Raw genomic sequence first — 24,885 nt, forward strand, 5'->3', positions numbered from 1 at the left:
GTCTTTGCACATTTCATTATAGTAATTGGTTTTGTATGCTCGAGCTGCTCTTTGAAATCTTCTGTTCAGCTCTTTTATCTTGTCATTTCTTCCATTTGCTTTAGCTACTCTCCACTCAAGGACAAGTTTCAGTGTCTCTTCTGTCATCCATTTTGGTCTTCTCTTCTTTTAGTGATGTCTTGTTTTCTTCATGGATAATGTTCTTGATATCCTCCCACAATTCTTCTGGTTTTCTGTCATTGGTGTTCAATGCATCAAATCTATTCTTTAGATGATCTCTAAATTCAGGAGGAATATATTCAAGATCATATATTGGCACTCTTGGACTTGTTTTAATTGTCTTTAACTTCAAGTTGAACTTGCATGTGAGCAGTTGATGGTCTGTTCCACAATCAGATCCTGGCCTTGTTTTGGCTGAAGATACTGAGGTTTTTCACCACCTCTTGCCACACATGTAGTCAATCTGATTCCTGTGTGTTCCATCTGGTGAAGTCCATGTGTAGAGCCACCGTTTGTGTTGTTGAAAAAATATGTTTTTTAACAATAGCATAATTTATTAGCAGGGCTTTGAGAAAAAGGGTAACAAGGACAGGAAAATTTTGATAGTTTTATCCTGAAGAAGAATCAATAAAACCGAATTGTCATTCATTTCCAACTTATTTTAGTTATTGAATTCTTTCTTAAAAATAAAATAATAAAAAAACTTAAGTAAGTGGTACTCACAGAAACTGATGAACTGGTGGTGATGTTGACTAAAATCAGAGAATATGAAAAAGATGTTTACCTGTGTTTTTTTGACTATGAAAAAGCATTTGACTGTGTGGATCATAGCAAATTATGGATAACTTGTGAAGAATAGGAAGTCTAGAACATTTAATGTTGGTTTTGCTGTGTATATTTTCAACAACAACACAAATAAATTTATAAACAAAAAAACAAAAACTTAAGAGGAAGTTCAATATATAGAAGAGCAACCAAGTTGAAAGAGAGTAGTGCTACAAATTTGTCCTCCCAGGGCTCTCTCACCCCCTATAATCCCTAAAAGGGTCTGAAGAAACCCTCAGGCCTGAGTTGAGTAACACTGGTCTATATATTGGTTCAAACCCACCAGCCACTCCTTGGAAGGAAGGTTGGGCACTCCTACTTCCGTAGTGATACTGCCTCGAAAACCCAAGGAGGGGTCGCTATGAGTCGGGGCTGACTCGATGGCAAATAACAACAACAACAACAACAATAATATATTGGCTATACTTTTCTCAGTCTGAAAGAACTGGAGAAAAGCTCAAGCGTCAAGTTGCAACATTGAAGGATTTTATGGCAAAATATTGAATGATGAAAGACGTATCATAAGAAAATGCAAGGAATACACAGAGTCACTGTACAAAAAAAAATTGGTCGATGCTCAAACATTTCAAGAAATAGCATATAATCAAGAACCAATGGTACTAAACGAAGAAATCCAAGCTGCACTGAAGGCATTGACAAAAAAGCAAGCTTCCAGGAATTGATGGAATACAAATTAAGATATTTCAACAAACAGATGCAGCACTGGAGGTGCTTACTCATCTATGCTAATAAATTTGGAAGACTGCTACCTGGCCAATCAACAGGAAGAGATTCATATTTTCGGCCATTCTAAAGAAAAGAAACCAAACTCACTGCTGTCGGGTCAGATCTGACTCATAGCAACCCCTCCTTGGTTTTGCGAGGTGGTATCACTACGGAATTAGTTTGCCCAATCTTCCTTCCAAGGAGTGTGGAAATTATTGAACAATATCATGCGTAAGTATGTTGTACCTTTTCTGAAGGTGTCAGTACCTTTTCTGAAGGTGATTCAAAAAAATTTGCAGGAGTCTATCTATAAGGAACTGCCAGAAACTCAAGCTACATTCAGAAGAAGATGTGGAATGTGGAATATCAATGCTAACGTCAGATGAATCTTGACTGAAATCAGAGAAAATGAGAAAGATGTTTACCTGTGTTTTGTTGACTATGAAAAGGCACTTGACTGTGTGGATCATAATAAATTATGAATAACTTTGTGAAGAATAGAAAGTCTAGAACATTTAATTGTACTCATGCAGATCCTGTACATAGACCAAAAGGCAGTCATTTAAGGAGAACAAAGTGGTTTAAAGTCAAGAAATTTGTGCATCATGGTTGTATACTTTCACCATACTTATTCAAACACTTTGCTGAGCAAGCAATCTTACAAGCTAGACTATATGTAGAAGAAAGCATCATCAGGATTGGATCAAGACTCATTAACAACCTGAGATATGCAGATGACACAACCTTGCTTGCTGAATGCAAAGGGAAATTGAAGCATTTTCAGATGAAGATCAAAGACAATAGCATTCAGACTGGATTACAGATCAACATAAAGAAAACAAAAATCCTCACAACTGGACTAATAAACAACATCATGGTAAATGAAGAAAAAATTTGAACTTGTCAAGAATTTCATTTTACTTGGATCCACAATCAAGGTCCATGGAAACAGCAGTCAGGAATTCAAATGAGATACTGCATTGGGCAAATCTGCTGTAAAAGATCTCTTCCAAGTGTTACAAAGCAAAGATGTTACTTTGAAGATGAAGGTGTGCCTGAACCAAGCCATGGTATCTTAAGCTGCCTCATATGTATGTAAAAGTTGGATATTGGATGAAGAAGATTGAAGAAAAAATCAATGTCTTCATATTATGGTGCTGGTGAAAATTATTAAATACACCATGGACTTTCAGAAGAATGGACAAATCTGTCTAGGAAGAAGTACAGCCAGAAGCTTCCTTATAAACAAGGAAGGCAAGACTGTCTCACATATTTTGGACCTATTATCAGGAGGGACTAACTCCTGGAGAAGGACATCAAGTTTGGTAAAGGAGAGGGTCAGCGAGAAAGAAGGTCCTCAACTACATGGACTGACAGACACAGTGGCTGCAACAATGGATTCAAACATAGCAACAATTGTGAGGTTGGCACAGGATTAGGTAGTGTTTCATTCTGTTGTACATAGATCACTGTAAGTTGGAACTGCCAATGTACATTTGCTGTGTTTGCTCATCCAAAGAGGTACAGGATTTTTAGCTATGTCCCAGTTTGATCTGGGTCTTCCCTGGGGCTGACTCCATATGGTATGTTTATTTTGAGGAAACAGACCAACTATATGATTTCACTGGGAAAATAGAACTCCCATATTGCATTTCAAGACTTGCAGTACTACTGCTGGGAAAACTGGCATTATGAAGGAAAACAGGATTTGGTCCCATTGTTTATATAAATAATGTTTAGTAAAACCTGTGTTAGAGGAATACCAATTTCATGGACCATGTATAAATTTTTTGATGTTTTCCCTTCTGTGTGTTTCATGGTCTTGCTTTTTATTCTAGTAAAAAATGTGAAGGCATATGAAAATGCTTAAGTAACTACACATTGCGGCCTGTGATGGCTTCATTTTGATGGATGATGTGGGACTGCGCAGCTCATTGCAAAGTAATGCTTTTAACTTAAATCAAATCAGTTTTAAGTGAATATGTTTTACACATTTATGCTTCAGAGTCTGAAAAAGCTTTTTCCTAGGAAATAGCCCTTCTTTAGACACTCCCACAGGCCAGGGGAGATTCGTGCCTGGCTCAGAGTAGGAGAGTGTTTACTTGCATTGTCTTCAAATGGCTACAAATTTAGGGCCCACAGGGCTGCTGCAGTCTTAATGAAGCGGTTAATGATGTGTGAATTATAGATCCTGACAACCCCTTTAATAAAAACAACAGGGCTGCATCCACAGTGTACCATGGCTGCTAAGTAATGACAGACGGTCTGCTTAACATAACGCAGTATCTTTGAGTAAACCTCCATCCTTGCATGGCAGCCTTGAACATTCTGAGTCAACAGAGAAAGGAATGAAAGTCAGTCCGCTGGAGCACAGGACATTTTATTTCCACACAGCTGGGGCTTAGAGTGCAGGAGTGAAAGAGTTTTCAGAGATGTTGCAGAATCCAGAACAAGCAGGACTTGTTTATACTCTTTGCTTTGGCTGCGTGGCTTTTCTGTGAGGTGCCCCATAACAGCGATGGATGTTTCAATAGCCTAAAAGTTGCAGTCTTCTCCCCTCCACATCCCTTCTCCCCACTGGAGGCAGAGGAATGCCAGCTTTCCAGTTGATTTCAAAGAACTGATTGTCTGTTCTGAAGGCTGACTGATGTTTGGAATGGGATAAGGCAAGGCCTACACTTAGCCAGAAAAGCAGTGTGAAGGCCAGCTGTGAGGGAGGCCCCTTCTGCTTGCTGACCTAGACAGTGGGAATGCATGAAAGGCAAGCTGGGGAAAAACTGCAAAACAAATCCAAACAAAGACTCTCCCTTTAATTTGGTGGCTACTCTTAAGGAAAAGTGCATTCACTTTCAATCCCTCAATAGACACTGAATTTGGATTCACAGGCGAAGTTCCAATCTCTTTATCATTATCCCTGGGATGAAAAACTCCAAATCGGCCTTGTTTGGGCAGGAGTGGTTTTTCTTTAAACAGTTCAAGGAACTGTTTGTCTAACCCTCAGCATTTGAGGTGACAGATAGCAAAGCAAAGAAAAGAGAATGGCATGCATTCACAAGCAAACACAAAACTTTCAGTTTGCTCCCAGCGCTCCGATACCAGTAGAGCAAGGAAACCACTGCTTGTTGAAAGGGCATTGACATGCAAATGAAGCCCTGGGCACCCTGCTTGGCTTCAGAAAAGTCTGACTGCCCTGCTCGGAAAGGGAGGGTGGGGTTTAACTGGGCCAGACTTGCTGGGAAAACACCAGGATAGGAAGGCCCAGGTTTAACCCACATGAAGTGGGCACTGGGGCGCAGGGAGAGGAGTGAGTTAAGTCAGTGAAATTTACAGGCTGACCAACTATCCTGGTTTACTTGGGATGGAGGGAGCTCCTGGGACTTTCAGTATTAAAACCCGTGAAGTTCCAGGAAAACTGGGACAAGTTGGTCATTGTGGTTTAGAAAGATTTGATATCCTTAACTTTCTCAGCTGGAGCACAAACTGGAAGCACTAACGAAATCCACTGACAACCCAAGAATCTCCTTATTACCTTTTGTTTCATCATCCTCCTTCGCTCATCTCCATATATTTGAGGTAGTCCACTAGTAAGTGGCAAAAATTAACCAGTTAGATTTTCTTTTTTATGTTTCAAAGACTCCTGGTTCTAATCAGATATAGAAAGCTAATAAATGATGAAATGACTGTGAGATCCGGAGAAGATGAGAAATTGAACATAACTATTAGGGGCCTCCTGTGTTGAGTTATATGTTTCATGCTTATTATTTGACACTGCCCCACACCCCACTTAGTAGTTCTATCACATAAGTGGTATTTTGTCTGTTTTATGGATGATGAAGCAAGGAGTTGACAAGTTAGACATAATTTTCACAGGTTCATGCAAGAAGTGTGTCTGAAACAAAACCCCTGATTTCACTGAAGTCAAGTCCTGTGGTGCTTTTTCCAGACAATAACCAGTCTCTTAAAATGTTATAGGTGATTAGGGTAAACGATATGCATTTACTGAACTCACTTTACAAACTTTGAAAAAATAACATCATTCATTGAATTCCACATAATTTAAAAGATTATCATCAAAGTAATACGTCTGTAAAATCATTAATAGCACAAACCAAAAAACCAAACACACTGCCCTCGAGTCAGACCCGATTCACGCAGATCCCCCTTGGGTTTCCAAGGTTTTCTACTATGGAAATAGATTGCCCAACCTTTCTTCTGAGGAGTGGCTGATGGGTTTGAACTGCCAGCCTTCTGGTTAGCATCAAATGCCTTAGACACTATGCCACCAGAGCTCCAAGTTAATATAAAATGAAAAGAAAAACTTTCCCTAGTCATTTGCCTTCATTTCCCCACTCTGCAAAGGCAATCAGAGTTATCAGTTTCTGGCATATCTTTTTAGAGATTTCCATGCATGTCGATATTTTTCTATCAATGCAAACAGATCATTCATGTTTATTTATTTATTAAGCTGCTGAGCTGTGCTGTGTTCCTTTTTGTGGCATACTGACATATGACTATATCACACAATCTAAATCATTTTCCAATGAGGACATTGAGGAAGCTTTTGCTTTTTTCCCATTATAAACAATACCACAATAAACATTCTTTCCCACTTATTTGTACCCTTTTGCAGGTATATCTGAAGGGCAAATGTCTAGAAGAGGATTGTGTATTTAAAATTTTATTAGATTTTGCCAAAAAGCTGTTTAAAATTGTTATACTAATTTTCACATCAACCAACCAAGTGTGAGAGTCCTTGTTTTTCCCTTTATCCTTAGTATTAGACAATGTTCTATTTGTCAAAAACATCAAAATTTTGGTAGCTAAAAATAAAATTTCATTGTTTTCATTAGCATTTCTGTATTTGAACACTTGGGTAACTTTATGTATATTTACTGTACATTCATATTATCTTTCAATAAATATACTTCAATGTCAGAGATTGTGCTAGGTCTCAGAAGACAGAGATGAATAGGGCAAGACTCCTGTCCTGAAAGAACTCAGTCTTTCAGGCACATCAACAAAAACTTCAATGAAATATTATAGGTACCACGGGAGAAGTTCACATAGAACACTGCCAGAGACCATATGAGAAATTCTACCAGGACAGATCAAAGCTATAGGTCAAAAAGGCATGGGGAACTGATCCTTGAATGTGATACTATGGAAATAAGAGAAATTTTGGAGAGAAGCAGGCTGGAATCCTGTTACTGACTGTATTATCTTGGGCGATTTATTTGACTGCCCTGAGCTTCGGCGTCTTCATCTGCAAATTGGAGATTATGCTTCCTAAATTACTTTGTTAGAGGAATAAATAAGGGAATGCTGATGTGGTGGGGAAAACAGTGTTCAATGACCAGCTTTCCTATTTTCTTTGTTAGAATACTTCCAAATATACCCAATTTTGAGTTAGCAAGCATGAATTCATATGAAGAGTGACATTCTTAAATGACATAGTTGCTGTTATTGTTATATACTGCTGCTGGTGTATATTTACATTATGAAAGGTAAAAATTCCTGAAAGGAAAGATTTACACACAACTGTTGGAAGGAATATTTTAGGGACCATATAATTGGAAGATAAAGGAGATTGGATTGCAAGCTGTGATTGGAGAAGAATGCTGTTGCAGCTATGCATGTGGGATAAGCTAGACTATCTTCAGTACAAGACACGGCTTGATGATCTTTGTCAAAGATTGAAGCTATTAAGGATTTCTCAATACCAGACTAGATGTTAAGATTCTCTGAAAAGAGACTTTGTTGTTGTTGTTAAGTGCCGTTGAGTCGTTTCTGACTCATAGCGACCCCATGCACAGCAGAACGAAACACTGCCTGATTCCGCGCCAGCCCCACAATCCCTGCTATACTTGAGCCCATCATCGCAGCCCATCTCGTTGAAGGCCTCCCCCTCTTTCGTCGACCCTCCACCCTACCAAGCATGACATCCTTCTCCAGGGAATGGTCCCTTCTTACAACATGACCAAAATAGGTGAGACGAAGTCTGCCCATTCTTGCTTCCAAGGAGCATTCTGGCTGCACTTCCTCCAGGACAGATCTGTTAGTTCTTTTAGCAGTCCACGGTACTTTCAGCATTCTTCGCCAGCATCACAACTCAAAAGCATCAACTCTTCTTCGGTCTTCCTTATTCATTGTCCAGCTCTCACATGCATACCAGGCGATTGGAAATACCATGGCTTGTGTCAGGTGCAACTTAGTCCTCAGTGAGACATCCTTGCTCCTCAGCACTTGAAACAGTTCCTTCGCAGTTGACTTTCCCAATGCTACATGTCGTCTAATGTCCTGACTGTTGCTTCCGTTGACATCGATTGTAGAACCAAGCAATGTGAATTCCTTGACAACCTCAATCTTCTCTCCATTTATTGTGATGCTGCTCATTGGTCCAGTTGTGAGGATTTTTGTTTTCTTTATGTTGAGATGTAATCCATACTGCAGACTGTATTCTTCAGCCTTCATCAGTAGGTGCCTTAAGTCATCCTCACTTCCAACAAGCAAAGTTGTATCATCTGCATATCTCAGGTTGTTAATGATTCTTCCTCCAATCCACATTCTTCTTCATATAGTCCAGCTTCTTGGATTATTTGCTCAGCATATAGATTGAATAAGTGTGGAGAAAGAATACAACCCTGACGCACTCCCTTCCTGATTTTAAACCATGTAGTGTCCCCTTGTTCTGTTCGAACGACAGCCTCCTGGTCAAGGTACACATTCCTCAGGAGTACAATCAAGTGCTTGGGAATTCCCATTCTTCTCAGTGTTATCCATAATTTGTCACGATCCACACAATCAAATGCCTTTGCATAGTCAATAAAACACAAGTAAACATCTTTTTGGTATTCCCTTCCTTGAGCCAAGATCCATCTGACAACAGCTATGATATCCCTTGATCCACCTCCTCTTCTGAATCCGGCTTGAACCTCTGGAAGTTCTCTAGGGATTAGGTGAGGAGGGGAAACTCAGGCCCGCCCAGAGTAGCAGGCGGGAAGAGCAGGAGAAAGGGGATAAAACCCAGGAAGCCAAAGAGAAGAGCAATCAGCCGAAGAGATTAGGTGAGGTGGGGAAACTCAGGGTCGCCCAAAGAAGCAGGCCGGAAGAGCAGGAGAAAGGGGATTAAAAGACAGGAAGCCAGACAGAGGAACAGTCAGCCACAGGGACCCAGGTGGGGGGGATACGAGAGGTCTCCAACAGCAGTCTGTCGGTTTGTCCTACAGTGGTGACATGTGGACCGTGAGTTTTGAGGCTGAGCCTTTGGTGTTTAAAACCCAGCGAGATGCAACTGGTGCATAGGTAACAGCCCAGTTTATAGACTGAGACAGACTAGGAAGAAGGAAGAGGCCGTCCACTTCTGAAAGAATTGGCCATGGAAAACCTTATGAATAGCAAAGAAAAGAGACTTAGACTACTGCAAGTGCCATGACACCTTCGTTGTTGGATGCCATCGAGTCAGTTACAACTCGTATCAACTGTGTGTACAACAGAATGAAACATTGCCCAGTCCTGTGCCATTCCTACAATTATTGCTATGTTTGAATCCATTGCTGCCACTGTACCACCCCATCTAGTCAAGGACCTTCCTCTTTTTCACTGACCCTCTGCTTTACTAAGTATGATGTCCTTCTCCAGGCATTGGTTCCTCCTGATAACATGTCCAGGGTATACGAGAGAGTCTCACCATTCTCGCTTCTAAAGAGCATTCTGGCAGTCCTTCTTCTTTGTTCATTCTTTTATCAGTCCATGTTATATTTAATATTCTTCACCAGCACCATAATATAAATGCATCAATTCTGCTTCAGTCTTCCTTATTCATTGTCCAGCTTTCACATGCATTATGAGGCAACTGAAAATACTATGGCTTGGGTGAAGCACACCTTTGTTCTCAAAGTGACCTATTTGCTTTGTAACACTTTAAAGAGATCTCTTATAGAAGAGTTGTCCAATGCAATATATCATTTAGTTTCTTGACTGCTATTTGTATGAGATTTGTTTGTGGATCCAAGTAAAATGAAATCCTTGACAACTTCAAACTTTTCTCCGTTTATCATGATGCTGCTTTTTAGTTTGATTGTGAGGATTTTTGTTTTATGTTGAGGTGTAATCCATACAGAATACTGTAGTGTTTGGTCTTCATCAGTAAGTGATTCAAGTCCTCTTCACTTTCAGCAAGCTAAGGTTGTGTCATCTGCATATTACAGGTTGTTAATGAATCTTCCTCCAGCCCTGATGCTGCTTTCTTCTTTACTCTTTTAGTTTCTGTGGAACTTAACAAATATTTACTGAATTGCCTAACAAGATGAACAGTGATCCCTTGGGAAGGTCTTCGGGGGACAGCAGCTTCCAAGAACTTTACTTTTTTGACTTTGTAAAGCACCAGTCTTAATTCTCAATTGCCCAAAAGTTTGTTTATTTTGTTTCCTTCAAGAGAGAACTAGTGGAATTAGACAATTTGAATGACTCCCAGTAGGGTTTGATACTCAAGGAAGGTCCATGTTTTTATTTGCTGATATATGAGCTTGTTTGCAAATGAACAGTTCCACACATGGCTTTCCAAACTACCTGTGGAAAAGAAAGAGCCCATTTCAGGGATGTGTTTTTGTTAGCTGCTGTTGAGTTGGCCCCGACCCATGACAAACCTATACATAAGAGAATAAAAAGCTACCTGGTCATGCACCATTCCCATGATCAGTTGGAGATCAAACTGCTGTGACCCATAGGTTTTCACTGGCTGATTTTTGTAAGTAGGTCAACCAGCCTTTCTTCCTAGGTTATCTTAGTCTGAAATAGCTGCTGAGATCTGTTACATGTCATAGAAACACACAAGCCACCACTAATAGATGAGTACATGAAGTGTATTGACCAAGAGTCAAACCTGGGTCTCCTGAATGGCAGGTGAGGATTCTACCACTGAACCACCACTACCCCCATGTCAAGGATGGTTAGTTCATTTCATACTCTGAAAGGTTAGCTCTGGGGTTGCAAGTAGGCCTGTGTTATATTGACCACTAGGGATCCAAGTAAAGGACTTGTTCCAGCCCCTGTTTTGTTTGTCCTTGACAGAAACAAGATCCTTTTTTAATGTTCAAAAAGAAATTACAAACTGCAGGGATTATGGGAGTTGTTTTTAGAAGTCAAAAATCAGTAACCTCCAACTAAGGGTTCAAGGTAGGCTGAAAATGGCAGAATAACTTCCCTGTTGCTCACTGCCTTCCCAGAAAGACCAAGGGCTTTCAAAACCCAAAACAATGAAATGAATGAGATGACTTTTTTTTTTTTTAAACTTTCTCTCAATGTAACTTTTGTTGAGGTGTAATATATGGTAATGTGCACAAATCTTGATTATAGGCTGATGAATTGTAACCTATCTCCCATGTAATTTGGCATAAAAATTGAATGGAAAATTGTACACCATGAACCTTGCATGCATTTTGAAATTGAAAGAGCTTCTTTTTAGATTTTCTGATTGCTAATTTTGGTTATTGATTTTTTTTTTTTTAATTGAAAATTCTGGATATTGAAAGTTGAATTGATGCATTTGAATTGTGGTGTTGGCAAAGAATATTGAGAATACCACAGATTGGCAAAAGAATGAGCAAATAAATCTTGGAAGAAGTACAGCAGGAATGCTCCTTAGAAGTGAGAAGGTCCAGGCTTTGTGTCACCTATTTTGGTCATGTTGTCAAAAGAGTCAGTCCCTGGAGAAGGATATTCTGCTTGGTAAAGTGGAGGGTAAGTGTAAAAGGGGAAGACACTCAATGAGATGATTGACATAGTAGCTGCATTGATGGTACTCAAGCATAGGAAAGATTGTGAGAATGGCACAGGACCAGGCCAATGTTTCATACTGTTGTACACTGGGTCATTATGAGTTGGAATTGACCCCATAGCACCAACAACAATTCTGGATAAGTCAATCAACACTAAGCTTCTCTCGTTGTGTCTTTGCTTTCAGCTTCTCTTTTGTTAGTATTTTAAGCACCTATGGCATCTGACTACGTTTAATCCAGTTGTACCTAAGAACAAGAGAGGGAAGCCTGTATTTCCTTAATGGTTCCAAAGGGCATCATGCTCTTGTACTTAAGGCAACTCAGAAGAGATAATTAGGCTGAAAAATCCCTGAAAATCTCTGCAATATGTTTGAGGCATTCTTAGGTAGTACTTGTTGGAAGCCACAGAAATTGTGACTCTGGGTTTGAAGCAATCAATAACTCAAATATAACATCTAACGTAATTTCAGAGCATTCCCTGGGAAACTTGGCTCATTCAGTTGCTCCTCTATCACTTAAAACAGTGTTCTTTGTCTTTGGGGTTGATGAGTAGGTATAAAAGCAATTCCAGCACAAACTGTCAGATAAAGCAAACTCAATTCATGTCCTATAATGACAAGGTCGTGCACTACAGACAACCGCTTTTAGATCGGCTTTGAGTTAACTCAGATGAAGAGAAGCTTGTATCAAAAAAGGAAAACACACACACTCCTCACCTGAGAATACACAGGGATGGGATCAAAAGGAGTCCTGCTCTGGTGGGGACACCATCCATAATGACTTCTTTACATCATTGAATACAATGGGAACTTTAAGGGTGACTGCAATAACAGTTTCTCATGAAAAATTAACAAAGAATTTATGGAAATGTAGGAAAAGTCCCAAAGCAATTAGCTTAGATTTCTCTAGAGTCTGAGAAAAGCCTGGATAATTGCATGCAGAAACTGTGTAAAGTGGCTATTTTCATTATCACTGGATACAGAAAGTCCATTTTCATCACAATGGGATATAATGATGTTAAAGCTAACAGGGAGATACATTTAAAAAGGTTACAAAACGGTTTACCAAATGGTTTGATTTATGTAACTTTGGAGATATACACTTAAGATTACTGTTAAAGGAACTAGGGAGGTTACATTTGAAATTTTCAAAGGCTCCTATATGATAGGAAAATATATTACAGTTTCTGAAAGTTTAATTGCACATTACCACTAGGATGCACAAGAATGAATTTAATTTGTCTCAGAAATGAAAGCTGAATTGTACTACAAGCTGGCACATGAATATCCATTTTGACTCAGCTCTGTTGTAAATTGGCTATTATGTATGTTTAGAGGTACACTTAGGTTGGGTGTCCTCTACCTGAATGTCTTAGAAACTCTTGAGGTCCTGGCACCCTAAGGAAGCAGGGGCAACATTCTGAACACCCACAGAGCCCTTGCTAGGTCTACAAAGAGTTTATATGTCATTATTTAAATGCCACTATTTGCAGTAAATTAAATAAAATGAAAAGCATTCTGTTGTCTTCTAATGTGCATTCACAAGCCCTGGCACTCTAATGATGGTTCCCAAGTCCGAGAAAGGCAGCTCTCCTTCCTTTCTGGAAAGAAATGGGGAAAGAGACAATACGGGGAGCTTTTATCAACCCCTAGTGTCCTCTGCAATGTCACACACACATAGATCTGGATATCCTTTTCTATCTATAAAAAGCTGTAGTTAAGGCTGTGCCTGGGATTTGAATGATTCTTGAAACCATTAAATAGATTCTTGTTCTGAAGCTCACAGAATATTAATAACTTTCGTTAGCTGCAGTGTCAAAAGGATCATATAGTCTCAATCTTATTTGGTAAACATTCTCTGTTTAAAAAAGAAGGGGGCAGGGGAAAACAAGAAGAAGAAAGAGAGATTATTTAAGTGTTTCCAACAAAAGCCTCGGCAGAGGTCCTACTCTGAATGGACATTGCTGCCTGGGGACAAATGTCAACACAGTTCAAGCTTTGTTAAAAGGACTGAAAAGATCTGTGAGCCTGCACACAGGCACGCTTATGGCCAGCATTAAGAAAATCAATTTAAAATAACAAAACTGCATTCACATCACAACCTGGCCAATACACTTCCAGCAGATGTGACAATCATATTTTGACAGTTCAGATAGCAGATAACGGATGGTGAAAGAAATTTCTATTTGACATGGGACCTGAGTTTACACAATGACACCCCCTCTGTTTGTCTGGGCCACATTAAGGATGCAAAAAGCAGAGAGAACAAACAGAAGCCAGTATCTTGGCATAATCAATGCAAAATGATGCAAGTCCTATCAGCGTCCTTTTAGTTTACTTTTAATTTTTACTTCCTTCTGTATTTAATAATAACCAAGAGAATAAATTAAGATTCCTGTAGTCCTCATTGCTTCCCAGCTTTTGCCAGCCTTTATGTCATCCCAAACATATTTTTTGTCACATTATTCACCTGGCTAATGAATGAAAGGAGGGAAGAATGAATAGAAAGCTTTGTTGTAAATAAAACTGGCATTCCACTCAAGTATTCTGAGCAGCTCTGACATTCAGCACCCTTGTACCTGAAACTTGTGGACATCTCAGATTCTAGCAGGTCAAATAAAACTGTTCCTTGGAGGATAGTATAAAACTACTTGTAACATGTTTTGATTTACAGATTATCAATTCTGCTGCACAACGGAGGGACATATTTGGGAGTTGCATAAACAAATATATTCAACTGTACTGTGGATTAACCTAAAGTGACACATTTATTTAAAAATCTGCCTACTACTTGTCCTCATTGATTAAATGCCCTTAAGAAAGTAAGTCTGATGAAATGAAAGCCATTAAGATGCAGCACACCTCTTCCACTCCTTTTGATGGTTGACACATTCCCTAGAGTGGGAGATTGGACGGCTGATAAGCTAACACTGAATTATAAGCACTTTGTGGAATGTCACTGGCAAATGAAAGATCTACTGTTTTGCTTGCAAAGCAAAAGTATGCCTTAACAGCACAAAAATGGTCATGGTGCAGAATTATTTCATCCTCTGTGCTCAGAATATAAACAAATGTGTATACCGTGCATGCATTTTCATGGTGGGGATCAACTCAGAGCCAGCAAGGCTTGTTCTTGGGTACAGTACCATTGATCAGGGAAATAGAAAAGCCTGCCAAGGACTTTGTCAATGTTGTCAGGAATCCAACAAGCATTGGGTGACTTTGCTGTTGCCTGTTGTTACCTGAGCTTTAGCAGTTTTAGAGGGCAGTAAGTATGCTGAGAGTGTGACTATGGGGTTGCTGGTACTGAAGGGTAGAGGTTAAATGGAAAACTCTTTTCTTTTTGGAATTAGAGACATAAAGGATTTAAAGGTATAGTGCATAGAATGCAAAATGTGCAGTTTAAGCTATATCTGTCTTTACCAGTTTTATGGCCTAGAGAAAAACCAATTAAATTTACTGAGCCTTTCATAATTCCATTTGAAAAGTGGGGCTAATAATGTTTGTTTTTTATTAGATTGTTGAGAGGATGATATGAAATAATGTACAAGAACGTATTTTATAAATTGTTGTTGTTGCTGTTATGTACCGTTGAGTCAGATCTGATTCATAGCGACCCTCCTTGGGTTGTCGAGGCAGTATCACTATGGAAATAGATTGCCCAACCTTCCTTTTGAACCACCAGCCTTCTGGTTAGCAGTCAAATGCCTTAGGCACTATGTTACCAGAGCTCCCTTGTAAATTGTAGAAAACCAAAAGCCCAAATGTGTTGCCATCGAGTTGAGTCCAACTCACGGCCACCCCGTGTGCTACAGATTTTAATTGCTCCATAAGGTTTTCTTGGCTGTTACATTTATGGAAATAGATAACCATGCCTTTCTTCCTGCAGTACCACTAACTTTTAGGTTAATTGTTATGTGTGCCATTGAGTTGATTCTGACTCATAGTAACCTTATAGAAGAGTGTGGAACTGTCCCATAAGGTTTCCTTGGCTGTAATCTTTACCAGAGCAGATTGCCAAGTCTTTTCTCCTGTGGAGTGGCTGGTGGGTTTGAACTGATGGCCTTTTGGTTAGCAGCCGAACACTTAACCATTGCACTGCTAGGGCTCCTATTTAGGTTAGTAGTAGTGCATAAACTGTACCACTCAGGCAGCTTCGTAAATTATGCAGCATCATACAAATATCAGAGTTGGCTGCAGTAAATGACAGCAGCCAGGTGGTGTTTTCTCCCAGGCTTTAGAGGCCCTTGAAGGCAGTGAGTATATGAGGCCTCACTGCTGCCCTGTTTTTCCTTTCTGGTTTCAAGCAGAATTAACGCAAACCTTCTTGGCAGACTATTCCATGCTGCAACAGAAATACCTAGAAAACCTGGAATATAGTTTTGATCTCAATCTAAATGGCATAGTGGATGTTTAAAAAGACTAATAAATAATCTATCATACTGTTTATGAGCAAACAAAATTTCTTTTAAAAATTTTACTTTTACCAAATATACACGAACTATTGAATGTAACACAAACTCTGCTCTATAAATTTGCACCCAAAGCACAACTAAAAAAAAAATAATAAAAATTTTACTTTTCTCTTGGAAATCACTTTTAGGTCTATCCACGTTAGCATTAGCTGTTGTTGGCTGCCATGGAGTCAACCCCTGACTCATAATGACCCCGTGCACAATGGGACAAATATCTTCTCAGTCTTATGTCATCCCTATGATTGGTTGTGGATTACACTGTTGTGATTCATGGTTTTCAATGTCTGCTTTTGGCAGTAGATGGCCAGGCTACAAGTCGGGGTCAGGATCAGGAAACATGTAGACAAGCTTCTGTTCTTCAATGCAGGGCAGCTCTCTTAGCTTCTTCACTCCATGAAGGCTTCCTCTCAGGCCTCTAAAGACAGGCTTTTCTTGGTCCCCTGAGGATAGACCTTTTCTCTTGGCTGTAGGCCCTGTTCAGGTAAGTATTACAAAGCTCTTTAACTCTGCCAATAAATGCCTGGTGGCTGGCACTCTGCTCCACCAGGAAGCCTCCTGTACAGAGGTGCTCAGCTCTCTCAACTCACGGTAGCCATATCACTCCATGCACCAGGAAGCCAACTATGCTGTCTTGCACTGGTGTCCTGGTTCTGCTGCTGTTATTTCTCTACCACCACTTCTCACTATCTTGTACCATCTACCACATTACAGTTCTCTCTGTCTCCTGGGTTGAGGAGGGTCTTAGCATAGGGATCCTGAGTTCAAAAAACATGCTCTGCTCCTGGCTTTTCTTCTTGATGGTAGTATGGTCCCCTTCTCAGTTTCTAGAATTGGCTTTAAGCCTTTTTAAGCCTTTAAGCCTAGTGGAGTAACAAAACAAATCAATCCCCCTCATTAAGTTTCCATACGCATTATTTGGATAATCCTATCCCTGCCAATGTTCTATGTACCTTATTTGCATTATTGTGGTCCTTGGTGGGCCACAGGCACCTTATTTACATCATACCATCCAATCATTTCACCACTTACCTGTCAGTTTGTCATACTATGGTAGTTTGCATGCAGTTGTGAGGCTGGAGGCTATGCACTGGTATTTCAAATACCAGCAGGGTCACCCATGGTGGACAGGTGTCAGTGGAGCTTCTGGACTAAGACAGACTCAGAAGAAGGAAAGGGCCATTCACTTCTCGAAGAATTGGCCAGTGAAAACCTTATGAAAAGCGGTGAAACACTGTCTGATATATTACTGGAAAACTTTATGAATAGCCTTGAAAACTTGTCTGATATAGTGTCAGAAGATGAACCCTTCAGGTTTGAAGGTACTCAAAATATGACTGGGGAAGGGCTGTCTCTTTAAAGTAGAGTTGACCTTAATGATGTGGATGAAGTGAAGCTTTTGGAACCTTTACTTGCTGATGTGGCACAACTCATTAGGGAGCTGAAATGAACTGGTTTTGGCCATTTTGAATCAGACAACCATATGATCTACTATGCTGGGAATGACAAATTAAAGAGGAATAGTGTGGCATTCATCATCAGAAATAATGTTTCAAGATCTATCCTGAAGTACAGTTCTGTCAGTGATAGGATAATATCCACACACCTACAATATTACCATTACTCAAATTTATGCACCAACTACCAAAGCCAAAGATGAAGAAATTGAAGATTTTTACCAACTTCTGCAGTCTGAAATTGACCAAACATATAATCAAGATATATTCTTTATTACCTGTGACTGGATTGCAAAAGTTGGAAATAAAAAAGAATCACCAGTAGTTGGAAAATATGGCCTTGATGATAGAAATGATGCTGGAGATTGCATGATAGAATTTTGCAAGACCAACAATTTATTCATTGCAAATATTTTTTTCAACAACACAAACAGCGGCTATACAAGTGGACTTCACCAGACGAAGTACACAGGAATTAGATCAACTACATCTGTGGCAATAGGCAATGGAGAAGCTCAGTATCTTCAGCCAAAATAAGGGCAGGAGCTGACTGTGGAACTGACCATCAACTGCTCATACGCACATGCAAGTTGAAGCTGAAGACAATTAAAACAAGTCCACAAGACCCAAAACATGACCTTGATTACACCCCTCCTGAATTTAGAGTCTATCTGAAGAATAGATTTGATGTGCTGAACACCAATGACTGAAAACCAGTGAACTGTGGGATGACATCAAAAAACATCATTCATGAAGAAAGCAAAAAAAGTCATTAAAAAGACAGGAAGAAAAGGTCAAAGTGAGTGTAATAAGAGTCTCTGAAACTTGCTCTTGAAGGGAGAGTGGCTAAAGCCAATGGAAGGAATGATAAGATAAAAGAGCTGAACAGAAGATTTCAAAGAGCAACTCCAGCAGACAAAACCAATTACTATAATGAAATGTGCAAAGACCTGGAATTAGAAAACCAGAAGGGAAGAACACATTCAGCATTTCTCAAGCTGAAAGAACTTAAGGAAAAGTTCAAGCCTCAAGTTGCAATATTGAAAGATTCTATGGGTAAAATATTGAATGATGAAGGAAGCATCAAAAAGAAGGTGGAAGGAATACACAGTGTCACTGTACCAAAAAGAATTGGTCTATGTTCATCCATTTCAGGAGATGCCATATGATCAAGAACTGATGGTATTGTAGGCAGAAGTCCAAGCTGCACTGAAGGAATTAGTGAAAAAGAAAGATTCCAGGAACTGACAGACTACCCATTGAGATGTTTCAACAAATGAATGCTGAGCTGGAGGCACTTACTTGTCTATGCCAAGAAATATGGAAGACAGCGTACCTGGCCAACTGACTGGAAAAGATCCATATTTGCCTCCAGTCCAAAGAAAGGTGATGCTACAGAATGTGGAGATTGTAAAATAATATCATTAATATAAAATTTAAGTAAAATCTTGCTGAAGAGAATTAAAAAATGATTGTAGCAGTATATTGACAGGGAACTTCCAGAAATGCCAGCTGGATTCAGAAGAGGACATGGAATGAATGATGTCATTGCTGATGTCAAATGGATCTTGGCTGAAAGCAAATACCAGAAAGATGTTTACTTGTGTTTCACTGACTATGGAAAAGGATTCGACTGTGTGGATTATAACAAATCATGGATAACATTGAGAAGAATGGGAATTCCAGAACACTTAATTGCGCTCACGAGGAACCTGTACATAGACCAGGAGGCTGTCATTTGAACAGAACAAGGGGATATTACATGGTTTAAAATCAGGAAAGGAGTGTGTCAGGGTTGTATCTTTTCACCATACTTATTTAATCTGTATGCTGAGCAAATAATCCAAGTAGTTGGACTGTATGAAGAATGAAGCATCAGGATTGGAGGAAGACTCATTAACAACTTGTGATATGCAGATGACACAACCTTGCTTGCTGAAAGTGAAGATGACTTGAAGCATTTACTGGTGAAGATTAAAGACCCAGTCTGCAGTATGGATTACACCTCAACATAAAGAAAACAAAAATTCTCACAACTGGACCAATAAGCAGCATCATGACAAATGGAGGAAAGTTTGAAGTTGTTAAAGATTTCATATTACTTGGATCCACCATCAACACTAATGGAAGCAGCTGTCAAGAAATCAGATGATGCATTGCATTGGGCAAATCTTCTGCAAAAGACCTCTGTAGTGCTTGCAGTGTAGTGGTGGTCTAGGTTTTTTTTTTTGGTAATTGAGATTTGGGTGAAAGTTTACAGAGCAAATTTATTTCCATTCAACAGTTTATACACATTTTATTTCATAACATCAATTGCAACCTACACAATGTAACAGCTTTCTTTCTACTTCCTCCCTGTGTTACCTTTTTCCTATGTCCTTCTTTGTTATGCAGTCCTGCCCTCTGAGCAACTGCCCTGTATAAATGCTGCCTTCTGATCTCTCATGGTTGATTGTTATAAGGAGTGTACCTGTTTAGTGTAATTGTTCACCTTGTAAGCCTATGTATTTTTTGATTGGAAGTTAAGCCATGGCAATGAGTTCAATTCCAGGCCCAAAGGATCATTAGGAGGTCTCACCAGTCTCTATCAGACCAGTAAGCTTGGTCTTTTTTCTTTGTAATGAATTTTAGTTTTGTTCCACATCTGTCTCCTACTCTGTCCAGGATCTCCTGCACTGATCCCTTTCTGAGTTGTTGGCAGTGGTAGCTGGGGACTATCTAGTTCTTCTCCTCTCAGGATCATGTAGGCTGATATTCCCATGGTTCACTAGAATACAGTATTAGTTACTAATAGCTTTCATTCATCTTTGATTTTCTTCACTCTTCTTTCTTCCTCTGGGTGAGGAGAGACCAACAATAGCATCTTAGACAGCCATTCAAAAGCTTTTAAGACCCCAGTGGCTACTTACCAAAGTAGGATGTAGAACAATATTCTTGTGTAGTATGTTATGCCAGTTAAGCTTGACGTCCCCTGGGAGGTCTTGGTCTAGTTTTGACTTGGGCAACTGCTATCTATGTTGTCCTGGATTTACCTCTTAATTTCTTTGATAATAATACTAATTATGATAATAATAATGATGATGACAATAATTTCTAATTACTGAGTGCTTAACAGGTGCCAAGCCTTTTCATCAAGACTAATATGTTGTAACTGTTCTAATCCTCCTAACAGCCCATGATACTATCACATCTGTGATACAGGTTAAATCATTTGTTCAGATTCCACATCTGATAGCCTTGAGAAAAGGAATGGAAATCCAAGTTTGTGTGACCCCAGTCATGATCTACATCCACCTGTATAACTCATCAGGCTGTTGAGAAGATTAAATGTGATTATACTTGTTAAAGAACTTTTCTAAAAAAGCGTATTATTTATTTAAAAATTATACAAGCCAAATATTTCTTATGGAGAACTTGGAAAGAGCAGAAAAGCACAAAAGGATGTAAAAACCACTTATTACCTTATCAGAGGTCTCTGGGTGTTACATACAACTTGCACTCAACTGGCAATCAAAAGGTATTTGTTCAAATCCACCCAGAGGCACTGTGGAAGAAAAGGCATAGAGATTTACTTTCATAAAGATTACAGTTAGGAAAATCCTGTCTAGTAGTCTATTCTGTCACATGAGGACACCTTGAGTTGGAATTGACTTGAAGGCATAAGAACAATATTACCTTACTACTTTTCGTAAGTAGACAAAAGTTAAAAGTCAAAGTTCTTCCCTTAAACTCCTCCTACATCTCAGATATAAACTCTTGTTAACAGTTTTGTGTGTGTACCTCCAGACCCTGTTCTACATGAGATTTCTTTGAAAATTAGGTAACTCTAAGATAAAGTATAGGAGCTCTGGTGGCATAGTGCCTAAGGCATTTGACTGTTAATCAGAAGGCTGGCAGTTCAAACCCACCAGCCTCTCCTTGGAAGGAAGGTTGGACAATCTACTTCCATAGTGATACCACCTGGGAAACCCAAGAAGGGGTTGCTATAAGTTGGAGCCGACTTGACAGCAGTGAGTTTGGTTTTTTTTGGAAGGTAAAATATGAGCCTGATTTTCTTGCTACTGCAGATACAGAATGACCTTGAACATCCAGGAAGTTAAGGATGATTTTGAATGACTTTGGCTGGGTGACACATCTGCACAACCATCTGTGTGTGTTGGGAGCCACCGCAGGAAAAGCTGGGTCTCATTTGGCCTACATGTGTGTGTTCTTATTTCTTTAGGATTTTGTCTTAGACTTTGTTGTTTTCCTTCCCTGGTCTCTTTCCTTTCCTGCTTTAGTTCATGAATCCCCTCTTCACTGCAACCATTCTCCATTTTGATCTCCATGGGAACATCCTGAAGTGAAAGTGATTGTCTAGGTGGAAGGAAGACAGCTAGGAGAAGGCAGTAGGAAAACATAAATCAATGGTTCATTGCTATTTTTAGCTCCCTGAGACTCTGTTCCACTGATTTTTCTAAGTGCTTTGGGGCAGAACTGACTAGCATCTCAAAAGCTTCAGCAGATGTCCTATTGCACCCAAGGGAATAAATCAGATGGGTGGAAGAAGGAGGGCACCCAGCAGCCATATTCGAATCAGTGAAGAGATGGAAGAGTAAGCTCATGTTTAGTTTCCAAGCCCTTAGAGATGCTCCTGCTCAAATCCCAAGCATGGCACTCACTGTGAGCTTTAGTTATAGGTAAAAAGCTCTCTGAGTGACGATGGAACAAGTAACAGCAATAGCTTTCAAAAGAGAGTTTGAGTAACTCTTTTTGGTTAGATAGGGAAAACTGTTAACCAGATATTTTTGCTGTCTTTTGTTGTTTTTAGGTGCCGCTGAGTAGGTTCTGACTCGTAACGACACTATGTACAACAAAATGAAACAATTCCTGGTCCTGCACCATTCAGTAATAATCATTACTATACTTGAATACATCATCTTAGCCACTGTGTCAATCCATCACATTGAGGGCCTTCCCCTTTTGCGCCAATCCTCTACTTTACCCAGCATGATATCCTTCTCCAGAGACTGATCACTTCTGACAACATGACTGAAGTATGAGAGATGAAGTTTGGTCATTCCCACTTCTAAGGAGCACTCTGACTGTACTTTCTCCAAGACAGATTTGTTCTTTCTTCTAGCAGTCCATGGTACATTCAATATTCTTTGCCAACACCACAGTTTAAATGCATCAATTCTTCGGTGGGTTTCCTTTTTCGTTGTTCAGTTCTCACGAGCATATGAAGCTACTGAAAATACCATGGCTTGAGCCAGGTGCACCTAAGTCTTCAAACTGACGTCTTTGCTATTAAATTCTTTAAAGAGATCTTTAGCCTCAGAGTTTTCAGATGCAATATATGTGTTGTTAGGGCCATTTAACACTGATGTTTTGAAAGCTGCTCCACAGAATTCAGTGCAGGATACTATGTTTGCCTGGATACTCGGACTAGTATTGCCTCCAGTTGTCCCATGCCTGCATGAAGAACACAGTGTCTCTTTCAGAATTCATGTTCATTTAAGTATCTAAGTCAATAAGGAACGCTGGTAGAGTGACAGTTAATACTTGGCTGCTCATTGAATGTGGGCAGTTTGAAACCATCCAGTGGCTCCACAGAAGAAAGGCATGGCAATCTGCTCTTATAAAGATTACAGCCTAAAATATCCTCTGGAGCAATTCTACTATGGCACGTGAGGATGCTGTAGGTTGAAACTGATTTCAAAGCATCTAACAATACTGAAGTCAATACTGAAGAGAGACAATGGCCATGACAGGGCCTGAGTATCTGATGTGCATATCTTCTACTCTTCACTTTTATATTTGATTGAGTTTACAAATGTAGGAATCCTGGGTAGTGCAGACAGTTACCATGCTTGGCTACTAGTTAAAAGGTTGGAGGTTCAAGTCCACCCAGAGACATCTTAGAAGAAAAGCCTGGTGATCTACTTCTTGAAAATCAATCATTGAAATCCCCATGGAGCACAGTTTTACTCTGATACACATGGGGCTGCCATGAGTCAGAATCAACTCAACAGCAACTGGTTTTTGTAAATCTAACCTGTAACCCAGAAATTTTACTTGCTCCAACTACCCTGTTGTGTTTCATTTACAAAAGAACATTTTTACCTTTTTGTAACTAGGTAAACTTAGTTTTAAGGAAAATTTTGGGTTATCTAGTTCATCGATGTGGCTCTCATTGCCTGTTTTTCACATATGAAGAGTAATGTAGAACTGATTGTACATAATAATAATAAGGTTGAAATTCCACTGAGAAGGGTTAGTCATTCACGACATCAGAAATCATGAAAGGGAGGCTTTGAGTGGTTTATCAATGTCAGAAGAAGCCAGAGATCAAATTATAACTTAATATGTAGAGTTGGGTATGTTCTATTATTTATAACACGTCTCATTTTTTAACACTCCTTTGAATGCTATATCATTCCTCTGATGGGTCTCCCATCCTGATCACTTCCTTCTCCCAGCTTCTATCATTTAAACTATTATGAACTGCTGCTGACAGACTGAGTCATGTACATTGAACCAAGGGAATCTGTTTTCACATCAATTTTCTTTACAGAAGTCAAATCTAAGTTTCTCAGCTGGGTATTCAAAAATCTTAGTGAATTGTAAACAAATACAAAAGCACAAAAAAATTTGGTGTTAATGTGGAAGAAATAGAGCTTGTAACCACTGAAGTAGTTCAAAAAAATAAAAATAGTAGACTCATTCAAAAAATATTTCTTACTCTGTGCCAGGCAATGTGCTAGCTTATTGAGGATTGTGTTAGACTGGGTTCTCTACAGAAACAAAAACCAGCAAAGCTTATATATATATAAAGAGAGAGAAATTTATTTTAGGAAAATGGCTCACAAATGTATAGAAGCCGACAAGTCCAAAGTCCCTGGATCAAACGTCAAGCTGGAGGCTTTTCCTGGCTCCCACAACTGCAGGGGCTGAGAAGCTCAAGGCTGGCAGGCAGCACACCGGCTGTTGACTCCAACGAATGATGAATGCAAGATCTCCAAGCCAAATGGTGGACTGCTTACTCACAGACAGCTGTAGGCAGCACAACAGAATCCCAATCCACAGAAGAATGTCTCTCTTCCCAGGATGTCCCTGGATATCCTGGAAGCAGGCCATACCCCTAAGGAAACTCCCCTTGAATAGATTGGCCACTCAGAACACAGTCATCCAATCCCATCATGGGAACAACCACACAGAACTGGAGTCCAGCCAAGCTGACACACAGCTCCAACTATCACAAGGATGCAGATACAAACAAACAAAATAGACAAGACCTCTGCCCTCTTGAAGCTTACATTCTTGCAAGGGAAGGCAGACAATAATCAAGGTAATTATAGATTACAATTTATGCTATAGACACAAAAAGCAACATGATGTGGTAGAGAATAAGATGTGGGGTAGGGGAGAGAGATGCTGTCCAGTGATGCTCATACTCTGATTTGAGCAGGTATGTCAATTTCCAGGTCATATATATGCTATATTTGATCTTTAAACCCTGTTGGAAAGACTCTAGCCGTTCATTGTTTAACATTGGTAATGAGATAGGTTATCAATAAAACCAAAACTCACCCAAAAACCCAAACCCACTGCCATCAATTGGATTCTGACTCATAGCCACTGCCATTGA

The sequence above is a fragment of the Orycteropus afer genome, unplaced genomic scaffold (assembly GCF_000298275.1).
Source record: "Orycteropus afer afer isolate SDZICR_OR568_19922 unplaced genomic scaffold, OryAfe1.0 scaffold00086, whole genome shotgun sequence".
NCBI classification, from domain to species: Eukaryota; Metazoa; Chordata; class Mammalia; order Tubulidentata; family Orycteropodidae; genus Orycteropus; species Orycteropus afer.